Source organism: Hemiscyllium ocellatum, chromosome 2 (genome assembly GCF_020745735.1).
Source record: "Hemiscyllium ocellatum isolate sHemOce1 chromosome 2, sHemOce1.pat.X.cur, whole genome shotgun sequence".
Classification (NCBI taxonomy): domain Eukaryota; kingdom Metazoa; phylum Chordata; class Chondrichthyes; order Orectolobiformes; family Hemiscylliidae; genus Hemiscyllium; species Hemiscyllium ocellatum.
In genome coordinates, this window is record NC_083402.1 from 90,311,534 (window position 1) to 90,325,148 (window position 13,615).

Below are 13,615 nucleotides of genomic sequence, written 5' to 3' on the forward strand. Positions count from 1 at the left end.
GGAGGAGTCCAAGGACCTGCATGTCCTCGGTGGAGTGGGAGGGAGAGTTAAAGTGTTGAGCCACGGGGTGATTGGGTTGGTTGGTCCGGGCGTCCCAGAGGTGTTCCCTGAAGCGTTCCGCAAGTAGGCGGCCCGTCTCCCCAACATAGAGGAGGCCACATCGGGCGCAGCGGATGCAATAAATGATGTGTGTGGAGGTGCAGGTGAATTTGTGGCGGATATGGAAGGATCACTTGGGGCCTTGGAGAGAAGTAAGGGAGGAGGTGTGGGCGCAAGTTTTACATTTCCTGCGGTTGCAGGGGAAGGTGCCGGGAGTGGAGGTTGGGTTGGTGGGGGGTGTGGACCTGACGAGGGAGTCAAGAAGGGAGTGGTCTTTGTGGAACGCTGATAGGGGAGGGGAGGGAAATATGTCCCTGGTGGTGGGGTCCGTTTGGAAACATCTCCAGCATCTGCAGACCTCACTTTTTACTCAATTAATTGCAAGGCTTTGTTTAAATTTTAAACCAGGCTGGTTGACTCTGATAAGTCAAGGCACTGCCTGAGAAATTAATCTGAAGATGGCTGCCACCTATTTCCTTGAGCCGAAGCAGGCAAAGTGTGTGTACGTGTACCTTCTGTTTGCAATGGAACAGGATGCTGTGTGTCAATATACGTAGCTTTCAGAACATACAAGTATGTCACAATTTGAGCCCAATTGACAATCTGAAATTGGTTGTCATTGTAATCATTCCCACACTTGGGATTATTTAGCAAGCCCTGTGCACTTGCAGAAAAACTGTCTAAAGTTGCACACCTGCTGTGAGCTATCCAAGGGCAGACTTGTTGGATATTTAGTCATCCTGCTTGTTGCAAGCAATGAAAGATTTGTGCCATTTGATACAATCCACCAGCCCTAAAAGCCTATCCAAAACTCCACAAATCCAGCAATCAAGAAAATATTTAATAAGCAACATTCAGTCACACTGCCTTTGAAAACTTTTTAAAATGAAATGGCATGGCAAAATTCCAGGCACTGAGGTACTCATCTGAACAAGTCTGCCAAGCATCCATGCTGTGTTGAGACAATTGCAAAGCTCCCCTTCGAATCCTCATCCACCATTCTTTACAGCAGGAAGTGTGCCGTGTTCTATGATACGCTTGTCCATCTGCACAGCCAGTTACTTAGACAGCTCATGTTAAAAGTTAGGTATGTAAAGTAAGTATAAGGCTTGGGTATCAGTTAGTTAAGGGGTTAGGGTGCCAGCTGCATTCACGGGTAATATGTCAGATGGATGAGAGGGTGTAGTATGGCATGTGTGATGTTAACAGGGTGGCAGTTGGATGGGGTGCCAGGCTGGGGTGCAGAGTAAAGCGCCACTGGATGGGTGCCAGGTGGGTGAAGTGGATCAAGTACCATGTGGATGTGGTCATCAAGATGCCAGCTAAGCAGGGTACCAAGTGTGAAGAATACCAGGATGCCAGATAAGTGGTGGAGGGCATCCATCTGAAAGACAGAAGGTATGAGCAGTGAATGGAAAGTGAACAATGGTAAGTCAGAAGGTCAGTTACCCAGGTATTTGAGTAGGTTTTGAATCCTCTGACATTTGCTGATTTCAATTTTAAGGGGCTTTATCAGAGGCTTGCAGCCAGAAGGAATTGCCCACTGCAAGTTTCAGTTTCACTCTGCACATCCCGCAGAGCTGCATGAGGAAATCCCCAAGTTCCAACTTGCAAATCCAATCTATGGTGCTCCAGCAACTCTCTGGTCATCAAAATATCTGGGCCTTGTAAACGTTGTCAGTTCTCCTTGGTGACCTTCTTGATGTGAAATACACTCACCTACCATAATATTTTAGCTTGAATGCCTCAAAGTGCTTTGCAGCCAATAGACTATTTCTTTTGAACTGTATTCATTGTTATAATGTAAAAAATATTAACGTGTTATCTTAATTTTTTTTAAAACCATACTAACTGCACCTACCTGAGATTAAGCAAACTTGGATTTATATGAAATGGAATCGCTGAAAAATGCACAACAAAGCAGAAATAAATAATATTTCCAATTCTCTCCTAATTCAAGTTGCATTCACTGACAGCAAATGGAACAGAAATATTAGGTTATAATCAGGGACTAGATAACCTCTGATCTGTCAGTATATAATCAGCTATATAATATAATTATCGTTCTACAATCTTTTTCTAAGCATTCTAAACTCTAGGCAACTGTTTACTGACAACAGTCAGAATTGCAAGGCATGTCAATTAATCTGCTGGGTTTAACCCTCTGGCAAATTTACATAAGATAATGTGTTAATACAAAGTAGATAAAATCTCTGGAAGAGACAGCACATTTTATCAATGGCATGCATAAAGTGCTTGGAATCTGATTCACTCTTAGTTGGTTATTTTATTGGATGTTACACAGTTTTAATTAATTAACACATTCTTAAGTAACCTTCCACTAAACATTTGCAAAGTTGTCAGGTGCAACTGAGTTTACTGAAGACAGCTGGGTTATAGTAAAACAATACAATTACCCATGCCATTGGTGCTAAGCAGTGAAATCAGGTATTGTTCCCCACACCTCACCTCTATCCAGTCTTATTCATCAACTAATATAAAGATGACCATCTTCTGAAATAACTCCAGAGATTGGCATCCCAGCACCAAGTCATCCTTTATTTACACCTGGAAAGTTCTTGACGCTGATCAGCTTCCCTCAGAGTCAGCTCTCAGAGTAAACAGGATGTCTGACACTCCTATAAGGTTCTCCTGCATGCAGGACATGACTGAATTTTGGACACGTTGCTAGCTCAGAACCTCCCTCCCTGCATTTTCTTTCTGTCGCTGATGTGAGCTTCAAGGAAGACTGCACCGTATTTTTTATTTGGTTGTGCCAGATTCAGTATTGCTACCCGAACTGCTCCCAAAATTTGAAGTCAATATCAAAATTCCTAAAGGAAGTCTTCTGAGTGAATTTGTGGCATTTCCTGCAACTACCATGAGAATGCATCCCAGATTCAGGGTCTTTAGAGAAGATCTCCTTTGGTAAGCAAATGTCGGGCACTGTAGCGAAATGACCAGCCTACCTCAGTTGTGATTGTCTCAGCATTAGCATGGATGCTTAGCATGCTGGCCAGGTAAGCACTTCTGTGTCTGGTATTTTGCCATGCCATTTAATTTTCAGAAGTTTTTAAAGACAGCTCAAGTGAAAGTGTTTGAGTTGGAACAGTCCAAGAGTTACAACCATAAAATAGAACAGGCAGGACTATTGTTCTGTAGACTCTCACTTCAGTTAGCAGTCTTGCTCCTCTTCCTTCCCAGACTGATGTCCAAATTCTGTAAAAGGTTACGCTTGTTTTGGCAATTCCTGCTCGTGTCTTGTGTTGTCCTCAGCTCTGATAGCACCAGACCTTGATCTTTGTTCTTACATAGGATTTTGATTGTGTTCATCTTCATAAGAGTGTGGGTGGGTCACTGTGGCAGTCTGTGTATTGCTTCCTCATTGATGATGAAAACTTATTGAGGATGTGGTTAACATGCTCTGCCCATGTTTCTGGAATTTGGTCTTTTCTGAGAGTAGTGTTGATCCAAGAATTGATGATGAAGACAGATTTCAGAGCATCGTAAAATCTTTTCAAGTCTTTGGAGTTTGCATATATCTAAAGTTTGACTGCTTTCTGATTTAGCCAAGCATCTCTCTAAACTTGCATTAGACAGTGGTATGTGCTCAAAGGTGCATGTATACAGGTATCAGGACAGGGCATAATGTGCTCCCCCTCCTTTCATGATCAAGCAAAAAATAGAAATTCAAGCAAAGTTTGCACATAAAGAGTAGGGACTTCAGCATTATATCATATGGTGCTTGTGAAATGATACACCCATATAAATCAAGTTGTTTGGAACAGGAAGAGAGAAACTGGTGATGGGAGGGCAGGGGGAAATCTGTATATCCTCTCTTTCAAAGTGCATTCCTAATATGGCTGGCTAGAATCTGATTTGAAGGTTAATGTCACAATTGCCTGTAAATTCATGTTCAAAGCTCCATGCTATGGCACCCAGGAATAATTGAAAGTCAGACTGGATTGTTCACTATTGTGATGGCTGTACATTATAAAATGGGGGTTTTACTGTACACACCATGAAATACAATAGATTACAAACAATAGTGCAACCATTTCCTCAAGTTAAACAGGAAAGAGAAATGCATGCAAAGAAGCAAAAGAGGTTGGGATATCTTGGTCGGCACAGACGAGTTGGACCGAACGGTGTGTTTCTGTGCTGCACATCTCTATGACTCTATGACACAATTATGTAGGAGTGAAGGACTGACTTTCCTTGCTTACAGACTTTTTTGACAGATTTTTTTTCTTGACACAAGGCTGGCATGTGGCTCAGTGGTTAGCACTACTGCCTCACAGCACCAGAGTCCCAGGTTCGATTCCAGCCTCAGGCGACTATCTGTGTGGAGTTTGCACATTCTCTCCGTGTCTGTGCGGGTTTCCTCCGGGTGCTCTTGCTTCCTCCCACAGTCCAAAGATGTGCTAGTCAGGTGAATTGGCCATGCTAAATTGTCCCATTGTGTTAGGTGCATTAGTCAAAGGGAAATGGGTCTAGGTGGGTTACTCTTCGGAGTGTTGGTGTGGACTTGTCGGGCCAAAGGGCCTGTTTCCACACTGTATGGAATCTAATCTAAAGAGTGCTTTTTTACAAACAAAGCAACCTTCATGAATTAAAGCTCCAAAATGCTGCTTGAATAAAGTACTTGAAATCTCAAGGTAGAGCCAATTCTGGATGAGCACAGGACAGTATGAAGGTAGATTTCTGTGTTCAGCTTTCTGTGTTCAGATGAATTAAATAACATGTCCTCATGATCCTCACAACAAAGTACAAAACATTTTACAACCTTAAGTTTGGTAATCATTTATTGAAGTAAATTATATTGATTTTGATTTTATTGTCATGTATATTTTACATTAAGAATACAAAAAGGTAAGTTAAAAAGCTTTCATTTGTCATCACAAACAGCCCCATTTTGAATAATTTAAGAATAACTGGAAAAATAGATATACCTTGAGTCTATCAGTCCTGAGCAGGCTTATCACTATCATTAACAACTGCATCGCATCATCTGCCTCCAGTTTGCTGCTGTCTATACCAGAGCCAAACCAACATTTAAGCCATTGCTAGGCTGATACTCCTCCGCCACTGCCTCACCGCTGCCTGTGCTGGACCAACCAACCTCAGAGTCACTTCTTTGGACACCGGGCATATCTCATTGATGTTGCTGTGATGCCCTTCCACCACCACTTCACCACAAGCACCAGATCCAACCAACAATGAAATCGCCAATCTTCAGGCACCATCTTTTGCTGCTGAGCCTACCTCGTTGACATTGCCTCTGCCAATGTAGCAGCCACTGATTCCAGGCCCTGTGCTTGTCCCAGAAAAGTAAGGAGGGTCCCACTCGAAGTCCACGCACTGGGTCTGTTTGAGGTCCATCTGCTAGGCTGTTGCCATCAACAATGTCGTCCAAGCTCAAAACAAGGTAAGTAAGGGAAAAAAAAAAGAGACAGGAAAAAAAAACAAAAAGAAAAATGGTCTGAGAGAACAAGCTCCAGCACTAGAACCCTACTCCACAGCCATCTTGGACCAGAATATACCATTACATGTAAATCTGCCAGTATTATAGGAAAGGCAGGTGTGGAGAGGTATTGTACTGTGATTTATAATAACACATAAAACAAAAGTCCAGTTATCAATTAGCTACTCAGAGTGGTTGGTTACTGTAAACTACCTTCCAGACTGAATACAGTTAAGGGAATACCAAGAGATTCTTCTCTTCAAAGGCCTCCAAGATAATCTTTTGGTCCAGGGTCCTCTGTGTGGAGCAGGATGAAATATGCTCGCATTTCTTTTTCCAGAGGTGCACAGACAGAGCTGTGTGATCAATAGTCTGAAGGAAGAAGATGGCTCAGTAACACCATCTCAGTCTGACATTGCTTTGTGTACATAGCTATCAGGAAGTGGTCAGCACATAGCCTTCTCAAGGCAGGAAAAGGAAAGAGTGAATCCTGTCGGGAAGTTCCCTGAACAGACTGTCAAAGTCATTTGGCAGAACACATATTCACTATAACTTTCCATCAAGCACTAAGGCATAGCTTGGCTGGTAGTGAGAAGGGTACTGCCTGTCCAATTCTTCATGCTCGCTCAGTCTCAGTACTCCACCGCACACCACCCTCAAAATGGATATACTCATGAAAAGACTGTCATGCATCTCCTTCTGGAACTTGCCTTTGCAAAGGATATCTGGAGAGAAATGCATTGGTTTTTCTTGAGGTTCATCTTGAGCAGCTCCAATCTGACTCTGAGACAAATTTAATGTTCACACACCACTGCTACTGGCAAAGTCTCCAGGCTGGTTATTCTGGCTGAAGACTTTAACTGCATCATCGATACAGCTGGACTATCTGGGGAAGCTGACACCAAACTGGACACCTAACCAAATTCCTGATACACAACGTCTTCAGATGGAGATGGCGTGCAGCATAGACACACAAGGTTGCAGCCAGATGGGTCTATCCTCTCAAGGATAGATTTCTTGTTTGTGTCCCATACATTCTCAGTTAGATCCTTGATGTCAAACTGGTGTACCTCTCTACTCGCTGCCTCCTGCTAAGTGACTGTCACCTACAAGACGACCAGAGGGCTGGCAAGGGAATGTGGAAGCTGACTGTGAAAACTTTGATGCCAGTTCACATTGATGAGCTCAAAAGGGATTATACAGGTTAGAGAACCATGAAATCTCTGAGTCTCCAGTGGACTGGTGTTAAACCTTCGAGGAGAACATCCAGAGGTTCTTTATCTTCAAACATGTTCAGAAAAGAAGAGAGAGATGAGGAAAACTGACCAATCTCCAGAAAAACCTAGAAATCCATTCCTGCTGCAGATAAAGGGGTTGATGTTGAGGAGTATCTCCAGGACGTGAAGAAGCAGCAAACTTCACTCTTTGCCTCAGAGGCATCTATGATAATCTTCCAATCCAAGGTCTGCACTGAGGAACAGAACAAGACGTGTTGACGTTTCTTCTTCCAGAGGGTGCACAGGGAGAGCTCTGTGATCAGACGTTTGAAGATTGCTCGGTAAGGTTATCTCAGTTTGACATCCTGAACATCAGCAAATCCTCTTATGCCAGACCAAATGACAGGAAAACCACGGACATTCCTGGTCATTCCCATCCTCTATCATGGAGGTCTTAGATAATAGCACGCAGGAGAAGCTGGAGAAGCCGTTATCTCTGGATGAGCTGACCAAGATCCTCGAGCTCTTTGAGAGAAGTAAAACTCCTGGAAGTGATTGCTTATTGGCCAAGTTGTATTCTGCTCTGTGAGACTTGATTGACCAGGACTAGCTGGAGATGTATGCCAATATACTTGTGACAGGTAGCATGTGCCAGTCCATGAGGAAAAGTATCATCACATCATCAACAAGTGAAATGAGGAGAGGATGGAAATCAGAAACTGGCGACCCCACTTCACTGATAAATGTGGACTACAAAATTCTGTCTCAGTTCATCGCCAACAGAGTCAAGTCTGCTCTGGGACTGGTTATTCACCCCAACCAAAACTGTGCTGTACCGGGCAGGACAATCTCTGAGAGATTTGCACTCCTTAGAGATAATGATGACCTATATTCACGATAACGGGGTAGACACCTGCTTCATCAGCTTGGAGCAAGAGAAGGCCTTTAATAGGCTATCACACATATTTGGGACCTGTCTCCAAAATGGGCTTGGGGAAGGGAAGTAACAATTGGAATCTGATTTCTGTACACCAATATCATTAGTATAGTCTCAATCAATGGGTGGGAATCAGAAAGCTTCCTCATCAGATTGGAATTAGCCAGGTCTGTTCTCCCTGCTGCCATGTTTGTGTGGTATATAGTCTTTTGCTGAGTTCATCAAGCGGGATGCAAGCCTGAGAGGGTGACTATTCAAGGATGACTATGCATGTCAAAGCTGCCCTGTACATGGATGATGTTGCCATTTTCTGTTCAGATCTGCTATTTGTACGCAGACTCATAAGCATCTACGACCAGTTTGATCTGGCCTCAGGAATGAGGTAAATCGAAGCAAGGGTGAGGCCACATTCTAGGGAACATTTATCCCCTTCCCAGATTACCTGAAGGTGCTGGTATTATGGTTTGGAGGGGTCCGGGCATGCGCAAAATCTTGGAAGGAGCCCAGCACCAAAGTGAGGCAGAAACTGGTATTTTTGGAACACTTCTCCCTCTCCATTGCAGGTAAAAACCTGCTCATCAGGTGTAAGGCACTCTCTCTGTCATTATAGATGGTGCAGGTCTGGTCTATTCCTCAAACCTGTGCTGCTGCAGTCACGCGAGCCATCTTCTACTTCATTTGGACATCTAAGATGGACTTTGCTTGCAGAGATACCATACAAAACTCTAGATAAGGGGTGGCACAGTGACTCAGTGGTTAGTACTGCTGCCTCACAGCACCAGGAACCTGGGTTCAATTCCTGCCTCAGGCGACCACCTGTGTGGAATTTGCACATTCTCCCCGTATCTGTGTGGGTTTCCTTAGGTGGTCCGGTTTCTTCCCACAATCCAAAGATGTGCAGGTTAGGTGAATTGGCCATGCTAACTTGCCCATAGTGCTCAAGGATGTGTAGCTTAGGTGCATTAATCAGGGTAAATGTAAAGTAGTAGGCGAATGGGTCTGGGTGGGCTACTCTTCCGAGGGTCAGTGTGGACTTGTTGGGCCGAAGGGCCCACCCAGACCCATTCACCTTTTACTGGAGGGATTTTATTAAATAAAAGGACCCAACATCACCTCATCCTGATGGCCATCTTTGCGTGTGGCTGCCTAAAGCTGTGCATAGACCCTCAGTACAGAAATACCAAGCGTCACTGTGTACTGAAATTCTACCTGTCCCCGGTATTACAAAGGATGGGTCGAGCCTTGTTGCTGTTGAATGTTCCAAGTAATTGGACTGTTTCATATCAGCTATCCATTATGGAAAAGTTTGCAAAGAAAAACAATGTATCGCTCTTGAGACCCTGTGAGAAAAGGAGAGGGCGATCCTGTCAAGTTGTGCCCTGAGCAGACTGCCAAAGTCAGGACGTAGCTTAGTTGGCGATGAGAAGGGCACTGCCAGTCAGATCTTTCATGCATGACTATCTTCTTTGTGCCACCTCAAAGTGGCTGCACTGGTGAGGGGACTGTTGCACACCTCCTTCTTATAAAGAAGATCTGGAGAGAGATGCAGAGGTTTATTCTGACAGCTCCATGACACAGGACTCTGTGCTGTAAGGGCTGTTATCCATAATGCAGACCAAGACAAACATTGACGGTGCCTGGATCACCATAAACTTGGTGCAAGATGCTCTTTTGTCTGTCTGAAACTTTGGTCTTCCAGTGTGAAGAGGTGACCCCAACAGAGTGTTGCAGACTGGCACATTGCAAGGTCTAGGACTATGTGCTGAGGGATGCACTAAAGCTTAAGACAGACGATCATTTAAGTTCTGTTCAGCTCTCAGATCCCCCCCCCCCATTACCTGAAAATGAATGTTAATAGTTTCCTACATAATTAGAAATTGCCTTTGTTTTGCAACTGCAGGAAGCTTTGAGGAATGTCAAATTCCAATGCGTTTTTTTTCTCTCTGCAAAGACAGTATAGATTTAATGACATTTTCTATGTATTTATAGTTTTTTTATGAATCAAGTATACTTTTGCAATATTAAAAAAAAATCTGACTGGCTGATTGTTTGTTTGGTATTAAGGGAGCATCTTAGCAGCCAGAACTCCTTCCATTCTGAAGAAGGAAGGATTAAGCTCCTGCTAAACACCATTTTGGACCCGTATTGATCCATTATGTTGTTTGTAATAAGGTCAATAGACTGAAATTGTTTGTTGTAGCATTGGCTCTTTCGGCTGGTCAGAAAGTTGGTAGCAACACTATCAGAGCCATTTTCAGAAGTCCAATAGGATCGATGACTATTAGGTCATTAACTTCCTGCAGTTGGAGTTCTGAGGGCTGGTGGAAATTTAGCCCCCAGTGAGTGTGACCACAGGAGAAGGTGGGTTTGAAAGTTTGGCTTGTCAGCTGGAGTGTTTTTTTGCCACCCACAATTCATCCCAGGCCTTTGTCTAAGTATAGGAGGTGGGGTTAGTAATATCCAAGAGGTGTCATCGAACCAGAGGGCATGCAGGCCTTCAGCCCCAAAACCAACATAGGGAACAGTGGCCATGGAAATTGAGCAAATATAGAGATGAATGGGAGTCAAATATTTGCTGGTGAGGTGGAGTGTAAATGTCATAATTGATGGGGGGTTGGGGGGAACCTTTCTGCTTGCTAAGTACTTTGTGGGGTATAGGGTGTTCAATCAGGTAGGCTCCCTATTCTCCCAGATCCCTTTTCCTCATAGGCAAGCAAAATATTTACCAAAATCCCTTTGAAACTTATTATCTCTTCAAGCAGTGCATATCCGAGCGCAACAACTCACTACACTAATCATTAATTTTAACCATAGATTGCCCAAAGTTCTTTCGGCAATTATCTTAAATCTTTGTCCTCTATTTAATGATCATCCGCCACTAGAAATGGTTCCCTTTTATCTGTATTTTATCAAAACCTTGTGTGATTTTGGGCCAGACCTTCCAGTACGCAGACCGGCAATGCACAGAACTGAAGTTGCTGCTGCTCATCGGGACTCAGAAGAACCTTGATAAACACAGTTAAAAATCACACAACACCAAGTTATAGTCCAACAGGCTTATTTGGAAGCACTAGCTTTCAAAGTGCTGCTCCTTCCTCAAGTGGTTGTCAAGAAAGAATTTTCTGTCTTTTGAATACTTTCTCTTTATTGTTATCCAATTCAATTTCTCCACTACTTTTTACATTACTGTGATTTTGCCAGCATTGTCCCCTTTGCTGAAAATAGATTCAAAATACCCAACAAGTCCTCAACTACATCCTCCACCTCCACAAAGAAGTCTCCTTATGTATTCCTAATTTCATTTTTATGATTCATTCATGGAATGTGGCTGTCACTGGCTAGGTGAGCATTTGTTATCTATCCTTAATTTTACTTGAAAATGTAGTACCTTCTTAAACCTCTGAGGTGCTTAGGGTATAGAGATACCCACAATGTGGATAGGAAGGGCGTTCCAAAACTTTGGCCCAGCGATGGTAAAGGAATGGTTATGTAGTTCTAAGTCTGGATGGTGTGTGGCTTAGAAGGAAGATTGCAGGTGCTGGTGTTACCATTCATTTGCTGTTTTGTTTCTCATGTCATGGGTTTGGAAAGTTGCACCCAAGGACACATGATAAGTTACTCCAGTAAATATTGTCGATGGCACTCATTCCTGCCACTGTGTATCAGTGGTGATGTTCGATGTGGTGCATGGCATGCCAATTAAATGGGTTGCTTTCTCGGGGATGGTGTTGAGTTTTGTTGGACCTGCGCTTATCCAGGCAAATGGAGAGTATTCCATCACACTCCTGACTCGTGCTTTGTTGGTGATGGATAGACTTTGGGGTGACAGAAGATGAGTTAACTGCTGCTGAATTCCTGGCCTTTCATAGAACTTATATGGCGTGTCTAATTCTGTTTCTGGTCAATGGTAAATCCCAGGATATTCACAGTAGGGGAATGAGCAATACTAATACATTTGGACAATAGTTGGAATCTCTCTTGCTGGAGATAGTCATTGCCTGGCACTTATGTGCCACAAATATTTGTTGCCTCTTATATATTGATCAAGTCTCACTGCATATGGACACACATAGCATCTGAGTTGTCATTAATTGTGCTGAACATTGTGCAATTGAACATTCCTACTTCTTACTTTATGATGCAGTTGAGGAAATTGATGAATTAGTAAAGATGGCTGGGCCTAGGTCACTACCCTGAGGAACTCCTGCAATGATGTCCTGGGCATGAAATCTTTCACCTCCAACAACCACCTTTCTTTCTGTTATGCATAAGTTCAAAAAACAGTTTCCCCCTTATGCCTATTACTTTCCTAGAGCTTCTTGACTCCATATGTGCCAAACGCTGTCTTAATGTCAACTCTCACCTAACCTCCAGAGACCAGCTCTTTTGTCCATGCTTGAACCAAGACTGTAATGAGAACAGGAGCTGAGTGGTCCTGGTAGAACCTGAATTAGCATCAGTGAGCATATTAGTCCTTCTCAAGTGTCATGTGATAGCACTGTCAATTCCCTTTACATCACACTGTTGATGATCAAGAATAGAACTGATAGAGTGTAATTGGCCAGTTGGGATTTGTGAAATAATTGGCAATTTTCCACATTGTTGGATAGATGGCAGTGTTGTAGCTGGATTAGAACAGCTTGACAAAGGGTGTGCCAATACTCATACCACAAGATTTCAATACAACTGCTGGAATTCTGTCAGGGCGCACAGCCTTTGCAGTGTCCAATGTCTCCAGTTTTTCAATATCAAGTAAAGTAAATTGAATTGGTTGAAGGTTGCATTTGTGATGCTAGGAATCTTAGAAGAGGCCAAGATGAATCATTCACTCAGCACTTACGGCTGAAGATGAATGCAAAAACTTCAGCCTTATCTTTTGCACTGATATGCTGGACTCGCCCCATTATTGAGGATGGGTGTGTCAGTGGTGAAGGGCGACTTGTTATGACACAAACAAAGGTGGGAAAGCACACAGTGAGGATGTCACACTAAACCTACAGAGGGAATACAACTACATGAGTGGTCAAGAAAGTGGCATACTGTGAGGTTGCGCACGTTGGTAGAAATAATAGAACAGCTGAATATTCTTTAATTGGGAAAATACAGCAGCAAGTTGCAGAGCAGACGGCTTTGAGAGTCCTTGTGCATGAATCACAAAATGCTAGCATACAAATTCAGTGTGTGAAACGGAAGTCAAATGGAATAATGGCCTTTATTTAAAGTCGTGGAGTCATAGAGCCATAGAGATTTACAACACGGAAATAAACCCTTCAGTACAACTTGTCCATGCTGACAAGATATCCCAATCTAATCTATTCCCATTTGCCAGCTCTTGGCCCATATCCCTCTAAACCCTTCCTATTCATATACCCATCCAGATGCCTTTTAAATGTTGCAATTGTACCAGTCTGTACAATGTTCTCTGGCAACTCATTTCATACACGCACCACCCTCTGTGAGAAAAAGTTACCCCTTAGGTCTCTTTTATATCTTTCCTCTCTCACCCTAAAACTATGCCCACTAGATCTGGACTCCCCCATTCCAGGGAAAAGATTTTGTCTATTTATCCTATCCATGTCCCTCTTGATTTTATTAACATGTATAAAGTCACCCCTCAGCTCCAGGGAAAACAGCCCCAGCCTATTTAGCCTCTCCCTATAGCTCAAATCCTCCATCCCTGGCAACATCCTTATAAATCTATTCTGAACCATTTCAAGTTTCACCACATTCTTCCAATAGCAGGGAGATCAGAATTGAATGCAATATTCCAATAGTGGCCTAATCAACATCTTGTACCGCCACAACATGACCTCCCAACTCCTGTATTCAATACTCTGACCAATAAAGGAAAGCATACCAAACTCCTTCTTCACTATCCTACCTACCTGCGACTCCACT